This window comes from Otolemur garnettii, unplaced genomic scaffold (genome assembly GCF_000181295.1).
Source record: "Otolemur garnettii isolate 467f Iridium unplaced genomic scaffold, OtoGar3 scaffold00046, whole genome shotgun sequence".
Lineage (NCBI taxonomy): Eukaryota > Metazoa > Chordata > Mammalia > Primates > Galagidae > Otolemur > Otolemur garnettii.
In genome coordinates, this window is record NW_003852441.1 from 4961501 (window position 1) to 4981677 (window position 20177).

The window sequence follows — 20177 nt, forward strand, 5'->3', positions numbered from 1 at the left end:
TCTTTTTTTTTTTTTTTGCAGTTTTTGGCTGGGGCTGTGTTTGAACCCGCCACCTCTGGCATATGGGGCTGGCGCCTTACCCCTTTCAGCCACAGGCACTGCTTGATGCAGTAATTTCTTTCCCTTCTGGTGGATGCCCAGTGGTGGGATTGTGGATCAAATGATGGACCTCCTTTGGGTTCCTTGATAATCTTCATGCTGCTTTTCAACAGGGATTATGCTAGCTTGCATTCCACCAACAGAGCATGGGTGCTCACTCTCTTTCCACTGTACATCTTTTTTTTATTTTTGAAAAATAATAAAATTTTAAAAATTTAAGAAAAAAAAGACATAAAGCTTTTCTAATGATTTTTCCCAAGGAAGAAGCCACTATAGAACAACAGATTTGATACATAAAAATGTAGAGCCCCATATATCCCAAACAACACAAAAATAAATGAAGAGTAAAGTACAGGCTCAGAAAAATATTTTCAAGAAAAGGTTCCTTTCTTTAATATACAAAAGGCACTTACTTGAATGTATGTGAAAAATCTTACTTAAAAAAGAAGTATCTTCATTCTTAAATGGACAGAAGACATGATAGAACAATCATGACAGCAGAAAGGAAAATGCAAATGGCCAATATCTGTAATTAAAGCTAGGAACATAAAGCCTTTCTTCTTTTTATCAAAGCTTAAGATTTAGGCAGTCTCCGAATTACAAACATCTGGCTTATGTACTACTTGTACTTATGAATGGAGGTATTACAGTATGCACCTGAGTTGCAAGCATCCAACTGATGTAGGACTCACACTTATGAATGTGAGTGGGGGCTATTGCAGGTAACAGGGACCTGGTGCTACATACATGCAAATTCAGCTTAAGAACAAACCTACAAAACCTATCTCATTTGTAACCCAAGGACTGCCTATAAAGATGGCAAGAATGTGTCAGGAAGGGCATGAAGAAATAGGTGTGGGGGCACGGTGGCTTGACGTGCCCAAGGGGCCTGCAAGGTTCTGACTAGAGGGACGAGAAGATTTCACTTATATTTTTTGGCAAAGCCCACAAGCCAGAGATTCCTGGAGTCTTTTCTCCCTGATCTCATGGTGCCCAGTTGCAAAGAAGCTGTTACTCAGCCACCATCTTGCTCTCTACCTCCCCCATTTATATTTTTGAAAGGTGACATTGGATGTTCTCTTGAGAATATTGTAGAAGGGCAAGGTGGAAGTAGCAACACCAGCAAGGAGATGATTGTAATAATCTATGCAAGAGTGTGAGAACTGGCTGGAGAATCCAACCAACCTCTAATCGTTCCTCATAACTCCAACAACTAATTTGTGTGTGGGTGCGTGTACTCGACCAGCACAATTGCCTGATGGCAAGAATGTGGGGTTTGAGAGAAAACCCCAGGTAATTAATGACTCTAAAGTATTTTCCCAGAGCAAATGTATTGGGTTAATAGTAACTGAGAAGAGAAGTCAAAGCAAGTTTGAGGAGAAAGATGAGTAGTTTAGTTTTAGACATGTTCCATTTCTGGTGCCTTCCAGAAATATAAATGGAGCTTCTGAGTAGGCAGTAAGCCATACAGAGCCTAAGTTTCTACATATCTTATCTTATTTTTTACCCTGGTCCTGATAAAAAAAAAAAAAAAGTATCATTGGAATATATTTTCACTAGATGCCATAGCGGTAAGTGAAGAGAACACGTAACTCAAGGAGTGGAGGAACATGGTGGACCAGAAGGATCGCTGAGTTGAGCTCTCCCAGTACAACTGGGGAAAAAGAGAACCCAGCCATACCTGCGGCGTGGACCTCACCCAGAATCAAAGCTCAGGGAGCACAACAAAGGAGTGGTGAGCTAGGTACAGCATGTCATCAGGAGCAGTAGAAATCTGACTCAATAGAGCGAGGACTCCTGTATTTTTCGTCATGTTCTGAGACAAAGTAATTTGAAGCAAAGGAAGAAGTGAAAAGGAAAAAGGAGGACAAGGAGGTGAACAATTACAAAGAACACATGAGGAACCAACAGAAAAATTTGGGCAATGTGAAAAACCAAAAAAGAGCAACTCCCCCAAGGGACCACAAGGCAGCTACTGCAGAAGACTCCACCTATACAGAATTAATGGATTTGACTGAAAGGGAATTTAAAATATGGATGATAAGGACAATAAAAGGAATTGATGATACAATGGAAAGACAAAAGCAAAAGTCGGATAAGAAATATGTAGAAGTATCAAAAATAGGTTAGATCATGGAGAAGAAAGAACCTCAGGGCTTGGGGATAAAGTTTACCAGTTAAACCAGTTAGTCAAAGAGGCAGAAAAGAAGAGAGAGAAAGCCAAACGTTTGCTTAGCGAACTATGGGACTCTAAGAAACATTCAAACATACAAATAATAAGAAACCCTGATGGGGAAGAAGATTATCCCAAAGGAATGGAATTCCTACTGGAGACTAACATAAATGAAAGCCTCCTAAGTTTCACTAAAGATACTGACATGCTCCTTTCAGAAGCATGGGTCATCTGAGATGAAAAAGAGCCTCTCCAAGAAAAACACATTGTAATGAACCCATCCAAAGTCAAGATGAAAGAAAAAACTCTACAAGCAGCAAGGAATAAATGCCAATGGACCTATAGAGGCAGAGCCATTAGGATGACAGCAGATTTTTCAGCTGAAACCTTCTAAGCCAGGAGAGCATGATCATCCACCTTCAACATTCTTACTGTTGGCCCAGAATTCTGTATTCTGCTAAACTAAGTTTCAAAATTGATGGAGAAATCAAATCTATTGTGGATATAGAAACACTGAGGAAATTGGCCACAACAAGACCAGCTCTACAAGAAATACACCTACGCTCAACACTGACCATCACAATGACCCACCAGCTAAGTAAACACCCAGAAGCGAAAGGTCAAAACTTAGTTTCCACAATGGTGCAAAGGATAAAATTATACAATGGACTTTCATAAAATAAGATGAAAAGAGCTCTACCACACTTATCAATTCTGTCAATAAATGTCAATGGTTGAATTCACCACTGAAGAGGCATAGGCTGGCTGAAGGAAGGCTGGTTTAATACGTGCAAGTCCATAAACATAATCCACCATATCAACAGAAATAAAATCTAAGACCATATGATCCTCTCAATAGATGCAGAAAAAGCATTTGATAAAATTCAGCATCCTTTTCTAAGTAGAACACTTAAGAATACAGGCATAGGTGGCACACTTCTTAAACTGACCAAAGCCATCTACGACAAACCCACAGCTAAAATTATACTGAATGGAGTAAAACTGAAAGCTTTTCCACTTAGAACTTGAACCAGATAAGGCTGTCCTCTATCAGCACTACTATTCAACATAGTGCTGGAAGTTCTAGCCAATACAGTGAGACAAGAGAAGGAAATAAAGGGCATCTAAATGGGCACAGGGGAGGTCAAAGTCTCGCTGTTGCAGACGATGTGATCTTATACTTAGAGACCCCCAAGGCCCCTGGAAGTGCTCAAAAAATACAATAATGTCTCAGGATACAAAGTCAATGTCCACAAATAAGTAGCCTTTGTATATGCCAGTAACAGCTAAGATGAGAAGCTAATCAATGACACAGTAGCTCCAGAAAAAAATGAAATACTTAGGAATATACCTAACAAAAGAGGTGAAGGACCTCTGCAAAGAGAATTACAAAACCCTAAGAAAAGAAATAGCAAAAGACATTAAGAGATGGAAGAACATACCATGCTCATGAGTGAGAAGAATCAACACTGTGAAAATGTCTATTCTATCCAAAGCAAATGTCTGTTCTATCCAATCTACAGATTCAATGCAATTCCCCATTTAAATACCATCATCATACTTTCAAGACATGGAAAAAATAATTCTTTATTTTGTATGGAACCAGAAGAAACCCCATATAGCCAAGGCAATTCTTAATAACAAAAACAAAGCCAGGGTTACCACCCTATCAGACTTTCGGCTATAGTACAAGGCCACAGTGATCAAAACAGCATGGTATTGGCACAAAAATGGAGACAGTGACATTTGGAACAGAATAGAAAACCATGAAACAAAACTAACATCTGATAGCCACCTGATATTTGATAAGCCAGACAAGTTTTTTCACACTGGTGAAAAAACCCTTATTCAATAAATGGTGCTGGGAGAACAGCATAACCACATGTAAAAGACTGAAATCGGACCCGCACCTCTCACCACTTACAAAAATTGACTCAAGATGGACAAAAGATTTTATTTATTTATTTAAAGACAGAGTTTCACTATAGTGCCCTCAGTAGAGTGCTGTGGCATCACAGCTCACAGCAACCTCAAACTCTTAGGCTTAAGTGATTCTCTTACCTCTGCCTCCCAAGTAGGAGAGACTACAGGTGTCCACCACAATGCCCGGCTATTTTTTGGTTGCAGTTGTCATTGTTGTTTAGCTGGTCTGGGCTAGATTTGAACCCACCAGCCTTGGTGTATATGGCTGGCACTGTAAGCAATGTGCTACAGGAAGCCTGGACAAAAGATAGTGACCAGCGGAAAGATTTTATGAAGACTTCTGTGGCAACTGTAACAACAACAAAAATAAACAAATGAGACTTAATTAATCTGAAATGTTTCTGAACAGCTAAGGAAACAACAACCAAAGCAAACAGACAATGTTCAGAATGGAAAAAGATATTTGCATATTATGAATCTGAATTAGACAGAAAAGCTTAATAACTGTTACCTACAGAGAACTCAAATTAATCACAAACAAAAGACCCAACAATCCCATATATCACTGGGCAAGAGATATGAATAGAACTTGTAAAGAAGAAAGATGAATGGCTAACAAACATATGAAAAAATGTTATCGTCCCCAATCATCAGAGAAATGCAAATCAAAATTCCTCTGAGATATCACCTAACCTCAGTGGGAACGGCCCACATCACAAAGTCTCAAAGCTACAGATGCTGGTGTGGATATGGAGAGAACACAACACTTTTATAATGCTGGTGGGACTGCAAACTAATACAACCTTTTTGAAAGGAAGAATGGAGAATCCTCAAAGAACTCAAATTAGGCCTCCTATTTGATCTTGCAATCCCATTGCTAGATATCTACCCAGAAGAAAAAAAAAATCCTTTTACCATAAGGAGATTTGCACTAGACTGTTCATCACAGCTCAGTTTACAACCGCCAAATTGTGGAGACAATTTAAATTCCCACCAACCCAGGAATGGATTAACAAGCTGTGATCTAAGTATACCATGGAATACTATTCAGCCATTAAAAAGATGGAGACTTTATATCTTTTGTATTAACCTGGATGGAGGGAGAACATATTCTTCTTAATAAACCATCACAAGAATGGAGAAGCAAGAACCCAATGTACTCAATTCTAATATGAAGACAGTAGATGAGCTAATATAAGGGGGGCAGGAGACTGAGGGAATCGGGAGAGGGGAGAAAGGAAAGTGGAGGGGGGTCATGGTGTATGGCACACTTCTTGGGAGTGGGACTCAATTATAAGAGGGACTTTAACAAACGCAATCCAGTATAACCTAATTCTTTGTACCCTCAAGGAATCCCAAACAATAAAAAAAAAAAGAGAGAGAAAATGAGTTATGTTACCACCAAATCACTCTGGAATATGTTAATTGGTACTACAGTCCCCCCCTTACCTTCGTGGATACATTCCATAATCTCCAGAGGGTGCCCAACACCTACATGTACTGATAGTAAGCTTTTTCCTATACATACATACCTATGATATAATCCTTCACTTTTTCACCTACAGGAAACAGTTTACAGCTTCTCTTTGGCATACCTCAATAGACAGCACCACTAATTCTTGGGCTTTGGGGACATTAAGTAAAGCAAGGATTACTTGAACACAAGTACTGCAATACTTGAACAGTCAATCTGATAATCCAGGTGCATTCTAAGTGACTGACAGACAGACACCATCTGCAGTTGAATTCTCTGGACAGTAGGGTGGCTTATGTCCGGTTGGGACTGAGCAGGGCAGAGAGACAGTTCATTGTGCAACTCAGGACAGCATGCAACTTAAAATCTGTAAATTGTTTCTGGAATTTTCATTTAATATTTCCAGATCAAGGTTGACTACTGGTACCTGAAACCTCACAAAGTGAAACAGAGGATAAGGGGGAACTATTGTGCCAATTAATCAAGAGTAACTTAAAAAAAACTTCAAATGACAAGAAGATAAGATTAGACACAAGTGCATTTAGTACTGTATGAAAAACTCTGCTTTGCTATTATAAACTTTCATGTTGCCATTAACTTTAGCTTGATTTTATCTGTTCTCTTAGTGTTACCTAAAATTTTAATTCAATTTGTTTTATTACAATTTCAATGTTAACCCTTTCAAAGACTAATAAATTTCTAAGAAAATCTGTACAAACAACAGGAATATCTTGTTCCATACATCATAAAATGTAATTTTGTTTTTAAATGATAGTTTTGATGAATTTAGAATAACAAGGGAACAAAGTAACACTATGTGCTTAGCGTCTTTTAATTGCTGGATGTATGTTCCCATTTGCTAACTCATTTTCTCAGTCATTTATTCCATAGCCCTTTCCTGAGTGCCTATTTGTCAGGTACCAAGGAGTAAGTTAAATAAAATATGCCCTGGAGCCACAAAGGGGCTCACAGGATAGTGGAACACAGAGATATGTAAAACATAATTAAAGTGTAATTTAATAAACGGTGTAATGGAGAAATACATAAGGAGTTATGAAATCTCAGAGGAGAATGTGTCAAAATCTAGAAAAGGTTAAATCAAGCCCTAACTTACCAGTTTATAGAAAGCAAGCAACAGACATTGATTGAAATGACCTTAGTATAAAAGGTTAAATAAACTAATATGAGGACATTTTTGTGCCTCCACATAGCAGTCCCTAATTATCATAACTTAAGAATACCCATTTAAAGTGTTTTCTAGTAATTATGAATTATGTACAGATAAGACTGTAGTTCTTCACCAAATTACATAACTCTAAAGCAGTGGTTCTCAATCTTCCTAATGCCGCAACCCTTTAATACAGTTCCTGTGGGTTGCCACCCACAGGTTGAGAACCGCTGCTCTAAAGGATTCACCACACACCTAAGAGCTGGACTTTTACAGAGGATTACAGTGTCAATGTCACCCACTGACAACCTGAGAGATACTTTGCAATGAAACATCAATGGTATGATCAGAAATATTTCTTTGATCAATGAATTATTAAAAATGAATGCTGAATTTTTTACTTTTATACTAATCTATACTGACATTTAGAACACAATTAAGAATTCCATGTTCAGTTATTACTGAGATTTCAATTTGATAGAAATGATGAAAATAGGCATCACAGTGACAATAAGGATGATAGGTTTAAAGTGATTTGACTTTCTCTTCTTGCAAAAACCCCAGCTGAATTAATTGACTGCATGTCTAATTCAGGTGGATTTTTTGTTTGCTTTTTTTAACTTCATGTAAATACTGTAAAACTATGCTTGGAAAATAATAAAAATGGAGTACATACTTGGAATACATACTTAATGTATGTATGAACAATTTCAGGGAAAAATGGGATAACTGAGGGAAAGACTGAGGAAGAAATGTGGATAGCGCTTTACATAGTTAAGAGATGAAATACACTAACATGGAATAGCACGAAATGTAAATTAACTTTAGGATCTGGTGTTTTAATTTGACAGCTGTTTGACAACTGGAAAATGGAAAACTGACCTCAGACAACTGTGTATAAATGGAGAGACGATTAAGCCAGAGAATTTCACATGGAAAGATACGGTATACATTGTAGTAACTTCTCCCATGGGAACAGATAAATGCAGTCTGGAATTTTTATTGTCTTTGAAGGTGCTGATATTCAATGGACTTAAATTTCACAAAGAGCTGTGTGTTACTCTATCACAATTAATGGCACTTTCTGAAACGTAATGCCATCAGTAGAGAAATAATTGTAAACACATTTGGAATTTCCAGGTGTTTCTTGAAGCAATTTTGAGTTGAGCCTTCTTGACTTTACCTTTTGAATGCTAAAGCAGTAACATACCCCTCCCTGTTTTAAATTTAAAAATAATGAGCTATTCTATGTCATAGTGTAGCTAACTAAGATACCTTTGCCCAAGCAGGCTAGCAGCTGAATCTACCAGCTAAAGTTCAGTACCCATGCCTTGATTTTATCCAAGCTTCTGAGATATTCTTAACACTAAATGAAGGAGAGAAAACTATATTCCACGGGTAAGTTTTGAAGAATTCTCCTTTCAAAAAAAGATCTTTCTTTTCTCTTTTTTCCCCCGGTAAATGATAATATAAAAACTGTATTTCCTATTTCAAAAACCAGGATTGGGGAACTCAAAGCAAATTCAATGCACTGACAGGTTTTGTGAGGTATGCACCTTGTTTCCAAAAATTGAGCCAAACTTAAAATCAAGAAATTTCACACAAAATTCTAAATTTCTAGGTTGTATAAAGAATTGGAGGGTCTAGCGACACTGGGCCTGTGTTTACCAAGGCCAGTAGTAGCAGCTGTTCCCCTTGCCAGGGCCCTCACCCTCCAGTTAGCAGGACCACCAGCAGCCCTACACAGCAAGGAAAACATGGATATGAGACACGTGAGATTGTTTGCCTCTGAAAATGGAAAACAGTCACCATGGCTAACTAAGATGAGTTCCTTGTGACCCAGAACAGCTATTTTTAAAAAAGATCTCATTTCTGTGGCCTGTCTATAATTACTCTCTAGGAAGACTGTTTTCTACAAACACAACTGTAGTCCCAGGAGCTAAGGAGCTTAAGAGGGAGGACAACAGACAGACGAAAATCCAGGGAATTCTTTCTTCAGTCTAGGAAGACCAGAGTGAGAGATGAGGGCCAAGCAGAAGCTTCCAGGCTGTTCTTCACGCTACATCTTGGCTCCTCCTCACGGGCAGGTTAGGTTCTCCCTCTGCCCCTGTGCCTCACTACTCACCACAGGGTAAATCTATGTTTATCTGTGTGGTTTCTGATGGATAAACAGCACTGATTATTCACTTATTCATCTATTGGTTGAGCTCCTACTACGTACCAATGTTCTAGGCACTAGGAGGAGGGCAGCGCATAAAACCAAGTGTCTCACACCTGGAACTGACGTTCTAGAGGGGGAAACAGACAACAAACAAAAAACACATACAGCAGAGGAGAGCAGGAAGAACGTAGTGCATGCCCTCCATTCTGAGGACGTGATATTCAAGCAGAGGTTTGATTAAAGCCATCTGCAGATGTGTGAGAAGGCAGAGGGCACCGGAAGAGAGCTCTGAATGGCTAGGGAATGGCAGGGGAGCCAGTGTGGCAGGACGGGAGTGAGCAAGGGGACAGAGGCCAGACTACAAAGCACTCCGCAAGTGGGGACTCCACATGCTGCTCTGCTTATCTCAACGTCTATCTGCTCCAGATCTTTATTTTCCCACCACAGAAAACCCCACTGCCAGGCCTTGGATTCCAACTTCTCTCCTGCCCTCTGCTCTCAAGTTGGTGCCCTCCCCTCCCCCTCCTGCATTCCCTCCCACCGCACACAAGCCCCATCTACCTGGTACCAGTTTTTGGGATTCTTGTTGTATCATTTCCTGCTGGATGCATCAAGAACAAGCAAATCTGAAAACCCACAGAAATAGAGACTGGAATCATTATTTCTTCACCAATTTTGCTCCTTTTTCTGTACTCCTTGCCTCATGAGATGGCACTCTATCCAGCCACTGAAGCATCAGAAACCCAGAAGCTGTTTCATACTCCTTCCTTTTCTTCACCAGGACGTGTAATTAATGATTAAGTCCTTTCAACTCAACTCCTGTCCAGATGATGCCCCTCAGCTCTCCTATCACCTCGACTACTTCATCTGCTACAGAAAGCAAGTCTCTCCACCTCCTGTCCTCTTTCAATACATTTTCATTAATAAATAAGAATATTTAACATTAATAGCATTTTTTACTAAGTAACAGGCTCTGGTCTCACCATTGTAGGGGAGGAAAACCTTTTCCTTGAAACTCTTAGGTTGAATGACTAAGGTCCTGAGGATTAAATGGGCAACAGGCACATGAACAGAATAGATTAACACAAATCTATTTCATATGCATGGGGATATCATAGAAAGAAGTGAATACTCAAAGAAGTGGTAAGATTGAAGAGCTTATAAACCATCTTGATAGGAGAGAAGGGAAAGGGAAGGCCAATGATGGGTGAGCAAAAGAATTTTCAGAAAGATGAAAGGACCCTTAGGAGAACAGATGGGAGCCTGTGCCAATGTCCGTCTGGGTGCAGTGCTGACTTCTCCTTTCAGAGAAGAGAAGACTCGAGCTGCTCCCAGGAAGAAGATTTATACAGTTTAGCTCTTTGGGGGAGGCTCTGCTTTTAGGCAAGTAAGGAACTGCAGGAACTTAAACGCCTTCATTTCAAAATAATTCTTAGGCCGAAGTGGTGTATTTTCAGACGGTATATCTTGATCCCCTTCAGCACTAAATATATCATTGAATTTCCTTATCAATGTCATCTGCTTACAGATGATAAAGATGAGGTTCAGCCCAGAGCCATGGAGCCAGTAAGTGGCAGACAGAGAATCTGCACCCAGGTGTCTGGCTCCTGACCTCAGGCCCTCCTGCGGATAAACATACAAGGTCCCTGCCCTGGCCGAGTTCACACATCAATGAAGAAGAAACCACCAATAACAAGCAGAACGTACATCTACAAGTTGTAAGAAGCATCACTAAAGAAGGCTGCGTGGCATGACCTAAGGGGGAAAGCCGACCAGATCAGGGAGTCGGGAACCCTCCTCTGAGGATGTCGACACTGTTACCTTACCTGATTTCACTGTACTTCTCTCACTATTCCACCACAAACTGTAAGAGAAATGTACCCTGTACCTCCCCCACACAGTACTGTGCCTACCACGGACAGGTGGTACTGTGGCTACCACAGACTGTGCCTACCACAGACGTCTCCTGAGCGCACGACAGATCCTGCAGTTCAGACGTGGACAGCAGAAGATGCAGCTCGAAAAGAAACGGGCCCTGCACAGTCTGTACTCAGGATTTTCTTCTCTTAGGAAAGAATGACAGAAAGCTTACCAGTGGCCGCCCCGCACCTACAGGGTATGCCTGATGCTTTAGCCAAAGACTCGAGGCCTGCCATGCTCTGGCTGTGCTACTTCTCTATAGCACCCTCCCCCCGCACTTCCCCGTGCTGCAAGGTGTGCAGACCCCTGAAGGTCTCCCTGTGTATAAAGCTTCACCCCTCTAGGCTTCACGAAAGATGCTTCTTCTGCCCAGGCAGTTCACCTCTCACCTGCACCTGCCTAGTAAACACCTGCCTAACCTTCTGGTGCTCCGGTCCCTTCTCTGAGCTTTTCTGACCTCCATGGACAGCAATGACCGCTCCCCTACCTCGTTTTGTGCACCCAGTTCACTGTTGGCATTCCACCACAGAGCTAACTGATGTCATTATTTAACACTATTTATTTATACATCTGTTTTTCTCCACCAGACTGTGACCTACTTCAGAATAGGGACCTATCTTGTCTCTAGCGAAAGTAATTAATAGATGCATAGGGATCCTTCAGAAAGAATCCAGCTCTCAAGACCAGCGGAGGCAGAATGTTGTGCTTTGCACTACCTCCTGACCTTCTGCTTTCAGGTCTGAGGCAAATCAGAATGATCTCCCACCAGGCAGGCAAACACGAGCAGATTTCAATAGCCTTCTCAAACCTTAATAATTCTAACTTGAACTAAGCAGAATAAACAAAATTCTACTCAAGTAAGAACTAGTTCAGTCACATTTACCTGCTTTTCAAAAGCATCAAAATAAAGTTTTAAAGCCTGAATGTTCACCAGGTACTTCTGAAATGGGTCATTTCTAATATTACTTGATTTTACTTAAGTCAGAGAAACTTGGGAGAGCTGAATATCTTCTATCTGTTGAAAAAGTTACATAGTTTCTCTTGTGAGAAAACACATTAGAATTATGAATTAAAGGAATAGCCACAACTCTGGGTTCAAGGTTAACTGCATGTCTACTCAACCCGTTCAGCCATTCAGCCAGTCATCCACTCAAATCATGGGGAAGTCCATGCCCAGTAAATTCTGTCCTTTACTGATACCCTCACTTATGAATCCTTGAACATTTTTATAAGAACTCAGAATGTGTTCTTTAAGATATGCTCAGGTTCTTAAGGTCAGAAGATGTACTCAGTAGGTGGCATTAGTAACACGAGGGAAGGATATTGACTGTGTATCTTCATCTTGCTGTTTAAGGAACTGTGCATAGCACTGTTTACTCCTCATTTAGTTCACTGAATGACAGCAATATACACAATGGCATTTTCTAGATCATCAGCCATACTTTTGCTAAAAAGAAATACCAGAACAATCATAATTTTATTCAGATACATTAACAAAATATTAGAATATTTGAGGCTTTTATTTCAGTGGAAGTTTCATTCTTATGCTAGCAGGTAATAAAAGCTGGAAGTGCACATTATTTTAGCATTTTAAGGTTATACACTAAATGTTAAGGTGTAAGGATACTCTAGATTATAAGTATAAATAAATCTTATTAACTACCAAAATTTCTCTTTTGTTTCATCCTATCTTCACATTCTTCATGCAAATCCTTTAAAATTTCTTTGTTCCCCCTGTGATCATTGCTTCTGGGAGAAATCTGGCATAGCATCTGAAGGAAATGCCACAGTGAAATTTTCCTTAAGATTAATCACACAGGTAAGTAATTTCCCCTTCTTGCCAAAAAATATTTTCTAAAACTTCTTAGAAAATTCAAGAGTGGATGGTCATAAAAATGTGAATTTTAGGATTTCCTTAATCACTTACACACAGGTTTTAAAGGTCTAATAGCTTTCCCAAAGCAGCCTGGATCTCCATTATTAGTTAGAAATAGTACAGACAAACAATTCTCAGAAGTTGCTCAAGGTTACGAAAGCACAGGTCTAACAAATAACATCTGCCCCACCGCCCATCCCTCCGCTCCCTGTCACCCCATTTCCTATTCCCCTCAGCGTCTGGGTTCTTGGTTTGGCAATCAGAATCATTCAATGATTCTAGTTTTAAAGTATAAACATATACAAAGGCCTCAAAAATGTTCACATATTAAAGCTTAAAAATAGTTTGTCACTAAGGCAAGAAGTATGAGACAAGGAAATGACACAGTCCCTAAGCGATGAGCCACACAGTCTGTGCTCACATCTGTGCCATCTAGTCCTCAGTTAACCTGGAGTAAATCTAACCCAGAAAATGGAGAGGGGACTCTGTGGTTCAGAGCAGAGAACAAACAGGCTAATGCAGTGATTCTCAACCTTCTTAAAGCCTCCTAATGCTGCTACCCTTTAATACAGTTCCTCATGTTGTGGTGACCCCCAACCATAAAATTATTTTTGTTGCTACTTCATAACTGTAATTCTGCTACTGTTATATGAATTGGAATGTAAATATCTGATATGCAGGATGTATTTTCATTGTTACAAAGGGGTTGAGACCCACAGGTTGAGAACCGCTGGGCTAATGGGATTCAGAAGAATAAACTGTCAGAGAAGGCAAAAAGTAACTGAAGACTGGAAATTGAAAAAAAAAAAAAGGGAAAGAAAATTTGGAAAGAACCTTAGCTGCCCCCGAAAGGTGGAGGTGACAGCACCAATGAAGGAAGCACATCCCCCAGCTGCCTAGCTGTCCGAATCAGTTTAATTATAACATGCTACCCAGAGACATATGCCAAGGGTCCTACCTCCCAAGTCCACACTGGTACCATTTCCATTATGTCTCAGTTAAATTTCTGCTTTTTAAATCAACCTTTTCCACCAATATTTCTTTGATGTTGCTGAATAGAAGTCACCATCACATACTGAAATTTGAAGAATTCATATAAGTATGTATAATACTTGAAATAAATAAAATACGTGTATGAATATATTGTATATATGTATGTACATAATACATACATATATGTATATGTGTATACATAATACACACATGTATTAGAGTTTGCAAGTATAACCCAAGATACACTGAGGAAAATAAACATATTTTCTCTTTTCATTCTCTATTAAGACCCTCTATTAAAGGGAGATAAGTAGAAGATAATCAGATCAGCCTCCAGTGTGAGGCTCCAGGGCCCAAGCAGACCCACAGGAATAGCTAACACCAACAGAACACAGGTTAGCTAAGGCCTAAGCACTTTCCAGCCTCCTGATCCCACTGGAGACAGACACATCACCGTGCCCACTACCGCAACTCTTGACCCGGGGGCAGGAAGTCTCACAGTAGCCCAATCCCAAGGTAGTGAACGGACCAGGATATTTCAGTTCAAATAACAGTGAACTGGGTCCACAGGTCCTGTTCCCAGTTTGACCATTTTCAGATTGTGATCAGTGAAATGACATCATTAAACTTCATTTTATTCTTCTGCAACAACACTAGAATAATGCCACCTCAGAGTTGTTTTAAGAAGCAAATGAAATAATGACCAGTTAATGTGGCATATAAACGACACAAACTATTTACAAATATATGTTCAAATTATCATCATCTCTGCATTTGTTGGCAAAACTTCAGCTGGAATTATTTTGGTTATGAATGCTCATGCCAAACACACTCCACTTAGATGGATCACTCTGATGAGGGGAATCATATGTAATTTCAAAATTATGTGAGGTTACATAAATTCAGGAAAAGAGACTCTGCACTTAAAATACATTTTCTTTTTGATGTTGTTCAGTAATGCTCATCATTTTCCTTATATATAAAAACCATATTGAGACTTTTTTCCCAAATGGTATTCAAGAATTCTCTATGCAAACCTGATCTAGTGCAGTAGCTAATTTGAATCATCTGAATAAGCCATGAATTATGAACTTCAGAGCCCACTGAATGAATGCAAGTCGCCCACCAGCTATAATGTCAAAGTCACACAAAGCACAACATTCAGAAGAAAAATATATTTCTCATATATTGATTTTTCTTATGTGTATGATGTTCAATAAATCATATCACTGGTATTCACTAACATAAGTCTTATTCTCCTAGAATACAACACCAAATCTAATAACTACTTTTGCTCAACATGGAAGATGAAAGTCAATTCCTTTTGCTTTAGGCAGACTGCATAGTCAAAACAAAAGAAACTTCAGAGAAACAGAGAATGAAGAAAGATGCATTAGATATTAATCTCACACTCACTGGGAAAACAGAAAAATCTTTACCTGTTTCTCTTTTCAGAGTTTAAAGGATGTGACTTTCTTTTGCCCCTACCCACCCTATAATTCAGAGCTCTTTATCCAAAGCCCTTCCTCTTTACCTTATTTTTGCCATGGAAGACTCTCAAGTGTTGTCAGTTTTAAACACAAAACACGTTTCTTCTTGACCCTATTTTAGTCATACCTCTTGATCTTTAATTTCCTTTCATAAAAATTCTTCAACAGTCACAGATATGCAAGATCCCAAAGATAACACACTCTTACCAGATCTACCTCTGTAATTATAACCTATCTCTCAGATCTGAAACTCTGCTTGTACTGTGTGCCTTTCTTGTAATTTTCTCCAAAAGAAAGTCTCTGAGAACATCAATGGTTCTCCTTAGAACTAAGTTTAAGTTATGAATTTGTTCATTTATTTGATCTTTCAAAAGAGTTATTTTTTGAAATCCCATAAACCTAGACTCAAACAAATGATCTAATGTATGTAAAATGCTTAGAACACTACTTGGCATATAGCAAGTGCTAAATAAGTGTTAGCTGCAATTACTGTTATCACTAACACTTGTTACTGCTCTCTCCCTCTTCCCCCATACACACTTCTTCAGAATTACACTCTACTCGCGGATTCTACATGCTTGTGGGCAGAGGTGATGGGTGGTACAAGATACCTAAGTCATAAAATTATTGGTTTCAAGGAGTTAAGTGTTCTCTAGGGAAGAGATAGAAATGAATAATTACGTTATAATACCAAGTGCTTATTAAGAAAGTTGAAGGATCTGTCACATGGAAGAAGAATGCTGAGTTTTCCAGAGAGCACACTATGGCCAAGAGGCTGAAGTTACAGGGAGGCAGACTTGGGCTCAGTATGAGGAGGAAGGAGTGCTCCGCTCATCTGGGCTGCCCCCCTATGAAGCCAACTGCCTTGGGAGTCAGTCACAACCACAGCACTCAGAAGACAACCTGCCAAAAATACTGTAGAAAAGTAAAGAGATCCAGCATAAAGAAGTCATCAAGATTCTAGACCAATTACTGATGGCAAAGTAGTAATGGATGTAAAACACTCTTTAAGGCCATGTGCGTGTGTGTAACAGGACAGGTGAGCACAGAGGAAGACACGCAGAGGGAGAGGCTGAAGCAAGCTGGTGACTTGAGCTGTGGTCAGGGAAGCTCTCCTTGTCCCATAGGCACATTTATGAACAGAAAATGCAGGAGAACACAAGCTAAGATTTTTTTGTTACAAAAATATTTTTACAGTAAAAGATTGAAGGCATAGGTGGGCTACAAATAACAAAACCATATATTTCTTGTTCATTCCGGAACGCTTGAAGGTAAAAGGGGCATTCTTAATAATTATGTAAGAACACAGGCGCAAAAGGGGGCATATGGTCACCCTCGCTATTAACAGGTACTTATCCAAAAAGAAATGTGAGCCAGGGATTTGCCTGAGGCAGAAATTACAGCTAGGATTTTGGGTAAAAACCTCCAAATGAAGTCACAAGTAGAACTCTGTAAAGCAGAGGTTTCCCAATGGAGGGGGGTGATTTGGGTCACAAGGAAACATTTGGCAATGTTCTGAAGACATTTTCAGTTGTCACAAGTGCGGGGGGATCCCAAAATGCAAAGGATAGCCCCCCCAACAAGCTATCCAATCTAAATGATCATGAGTGCTGAGGTGAGGAACTATTGAAATTTCCGTATTAAATTAGCATTAAAAATGAAAATATCTGATTGCATAAACATCTGAAACAAACACAGTATAAAAAACTTAATTAAAAGACAGCAAGCTGCAGGAAACGTCTGCACCCTCAAGACAGAGTTACAAATCCACTCCAGAAGAGCCCTGGGACGGGACGAGCCCCACAGCAAAGCAGCGAGACTCAGCAGCAAGCCACTGACAGAAGACAGCACACGGGGACGAAGCACAGAAATAAACTGACTCTGCCTCATAAACAAGCAGAACAATCAGAATGACACACTTCTGATGTTGCCTATAAACCCAGCCAAGATTTTCTAATCTACACCGTAGGTGAGGAGCACACACTGCCAAGGGGAAGGGCAGGTTGATTTCAAACAAAAACAAACAAACAGAGACTGCCCGGAAAGATGCTTCAGTTGTACTCGAAATAGGTATCTTTTTCCTTTTCAACTTTTTATTTTGAAAACTACATATCTTCTGACACAACCATGTGTTTTTAGGAATCTATCAAAAGAAATGAGGACGTATGCAAAGGATTTCAACTCAGAAGTGTTCACATGGGCAAAAAACTAGATATCCCTAAAATGTCAAATAAGGAGAAATTCGTTAAACAGATCAAAGTACATCCATCTACAACTCTTACAATTAGGCTGCCAAATACTGACACAGAGGAAGCTCATGACATACAATTACATGAAAAAATATATCTGAAGTATATGTCATTTCTGTGAAAAATACATATGTGTGTGAAGATGTGTGCATGTGAGAGAAAGTCTAACATAATTTAAGCCAAAACAACAATGGATCTGCAGTGGATGGGTGGTGGGATATGAGCAGAGAGTCATCTGTTCCCTGCTGTGACTCTAAGACACAGAACAAAGCCCGGCATAAGGGAAAGGTAAAATAAAAATTGTTATTGCTATTTATGCTTATCTGTATTTTCTCACTATCTGCAATGAAAACATGATTTGCATAACACATTTTTTAAATGTTGCTTTTAAAAGAACAATTCAATGACAAAACAAAAAGTTTTACAAACAGAAATGCAAGGAATGCCACCTACTTTACAGGGCTGTAAGGTTTAAAGAATAATTGATGTAAACATGCTCTGTAAACTCTACAGCACTGTATGAATGTAAGAAATTAATTATTTTGTTAAGATTATACATTCTAAAGTTAAAACAGTTTCATATGTGCTTTGGCTGGCCACCTTCCTTTCCCGCAAATCCATTTCCAGTAATTTGTCTTTAAAAATAATTAAAGACGTGTGTAATGTTACTCACAGAAGCAAAAAGATGCAACAACAGAGAACTGGTTGAGAAAGCTGAGGCACATCCATGCAAGGGAATATCATGTCACCATCAGACTTTTTCCTGTAGAATTTACTTATTGACATATGTATTTTTTGACATAATCTCTCTTTCAAAATCATGTATATGTAACATAAGTAAAATAATACCAATTATAGCTTTTTACTATACTGTCTGTTATTTCAAATACTCAAAATAATTGTTAAATTTTCTGATAGATAATTCTTATCTTTTTCAGTGTCTTAATTTATTCTACTGGAGTCAGCTATTCGGTCTGTCACTCGATTCGCAAGACTTGGCCAGTCAAAGCCATCCATAACATTTTATCTTTCAGTTGCTGAATTAAAAACACTTTATGGCTTGCTTTCATCCTCTGAAGGTATGCCTACTTTAAAGCCACCCCATGGTTTCAAATGAAGCATGTGTATATATTACAAAACATGTATGTAATTTATTTTTACATTTTAATGTTAGTGGATTCTTGTACATATCTCTTTATGCACTAGCTACTACTTCATAAATCAGAAGCTGAATCTTATTTTCTCTCCTTAAAACAAATGTAAGAATTGCTTTCCAAAGCTTTGTTTTTTTCTACTTTCACAGAGATCACAGAAGTAGAGTACAAAGAAGGAACACTCAGAACTAAATGAATCACAGCTCAAAGAAGGTATTGCAAAAATATTAAAAATGTAAATAAAAGTTTTTTGAATCTTGTTGTAAACACAGACAGAAGGAAATTTTCTCTACCACAGAACTCTATTAGAAGCTGAAGCACTTTTCTGTAGACCACCATGTGTATGTATTTTTTAATTTGAACACAAGTGTACTTAAAAAAAAAAAAAAAAGCAGTAAACTCTTCCTTTTGGCTAAGGACCACTTTTTTACCTGGAAAGCTCAGTTAAACCCTGTTGCCTAGTGCTCTTTGTTCTGCTTATGCGATTTGAAAGCACTAATAAAAATGGGCTCATCTTCCTTTGTTTGAAATTTATGAGACTGCCTGATATTGGAACTAAATATTTCCAACGTATTATTGGGAGAATGTTAACTGCGGAAGCTGACTGATACCATAATAACAACACTACAATACTACTCTGCTGGAAATATTGAGTTTTTAAAAGTATCCTCATGCTTCCAAATGAAATTAGAGCCAAAGACAAGTATAGGAAAGCAATGCGGGTGGAGGGGATAAAGAAGATGAGGAGATTCATTTGCACAACACACACTGAGAAGGAGCCACCGTCACTCAGGGACACTGGAGGGGCCTCTGAGAGCTGAGGGCCATGGGAACAGGTGACCACGACGGCCTGCTCCAAAGAAAGCGCCGAGGGTCCTGTGAGTGGGACTCAGAGCAAGACTGGAAACCATGCGAAGGCGGTTTTCTCATGACAAATTTTCGAGCTACCATTTTCACCCTTGGTATGGGTCGGAGAAGAGCCAATTCCAGGTAACTTCTACCTTTTCTAATATTAGGATTTCTGAACCATTTGACACTTTTTAGGGTTTTTTTTTCCTGAATCTCTACACTTTTATTTTAAGTATTTTCTTTGAATATATAAAATTTAAACAGGACACATCTATTAGTATCTCAATGATAAATGCAGCTCTTCAATTTAAAGAAAGAAGACTGAAAACTAGAATATATATGTTCCTGGCTTTATCTCCTGACCTAGATCTACAATGAAATACAGGGAGTAATTTTTAGAAATTGATAATAGACCCCAAAATAGCCAAATAAGTCCATTTTGCTTATAGTCCTTTTTATTCAAATTTTTATTAAAAGTACATTCATGGTGAAACCATGATTGCTGTCTTTGCCAAGAAATATGAGAAGGTAGCAAAAAGAAGGGACAATGCGGAAAAGATGCTCTCCAGATGGGGATGACACCTGGTAAAGGGCGGGACAGTCACTACACAAGGTGCTCTCCAGACGGGGACGACACCTGGTAAAGGG

At 39.0% G+C, this 20177-nt stretch overlaps 1 protein-coding gene across 1 annotated transcript in view; it reads right to left on the reverse strand.

Annotated features, from left to right (window-relative positions):
• LOC100949455 (protoheme IX farnesyltransferase, mitochondrial) overlaps positions 1-20177 on the reverse strand; it is a 145769-nt gene that overhangs the window by 92749 nt on the left and 32843 nt on the right. The window lies entirely within an intron of this gene.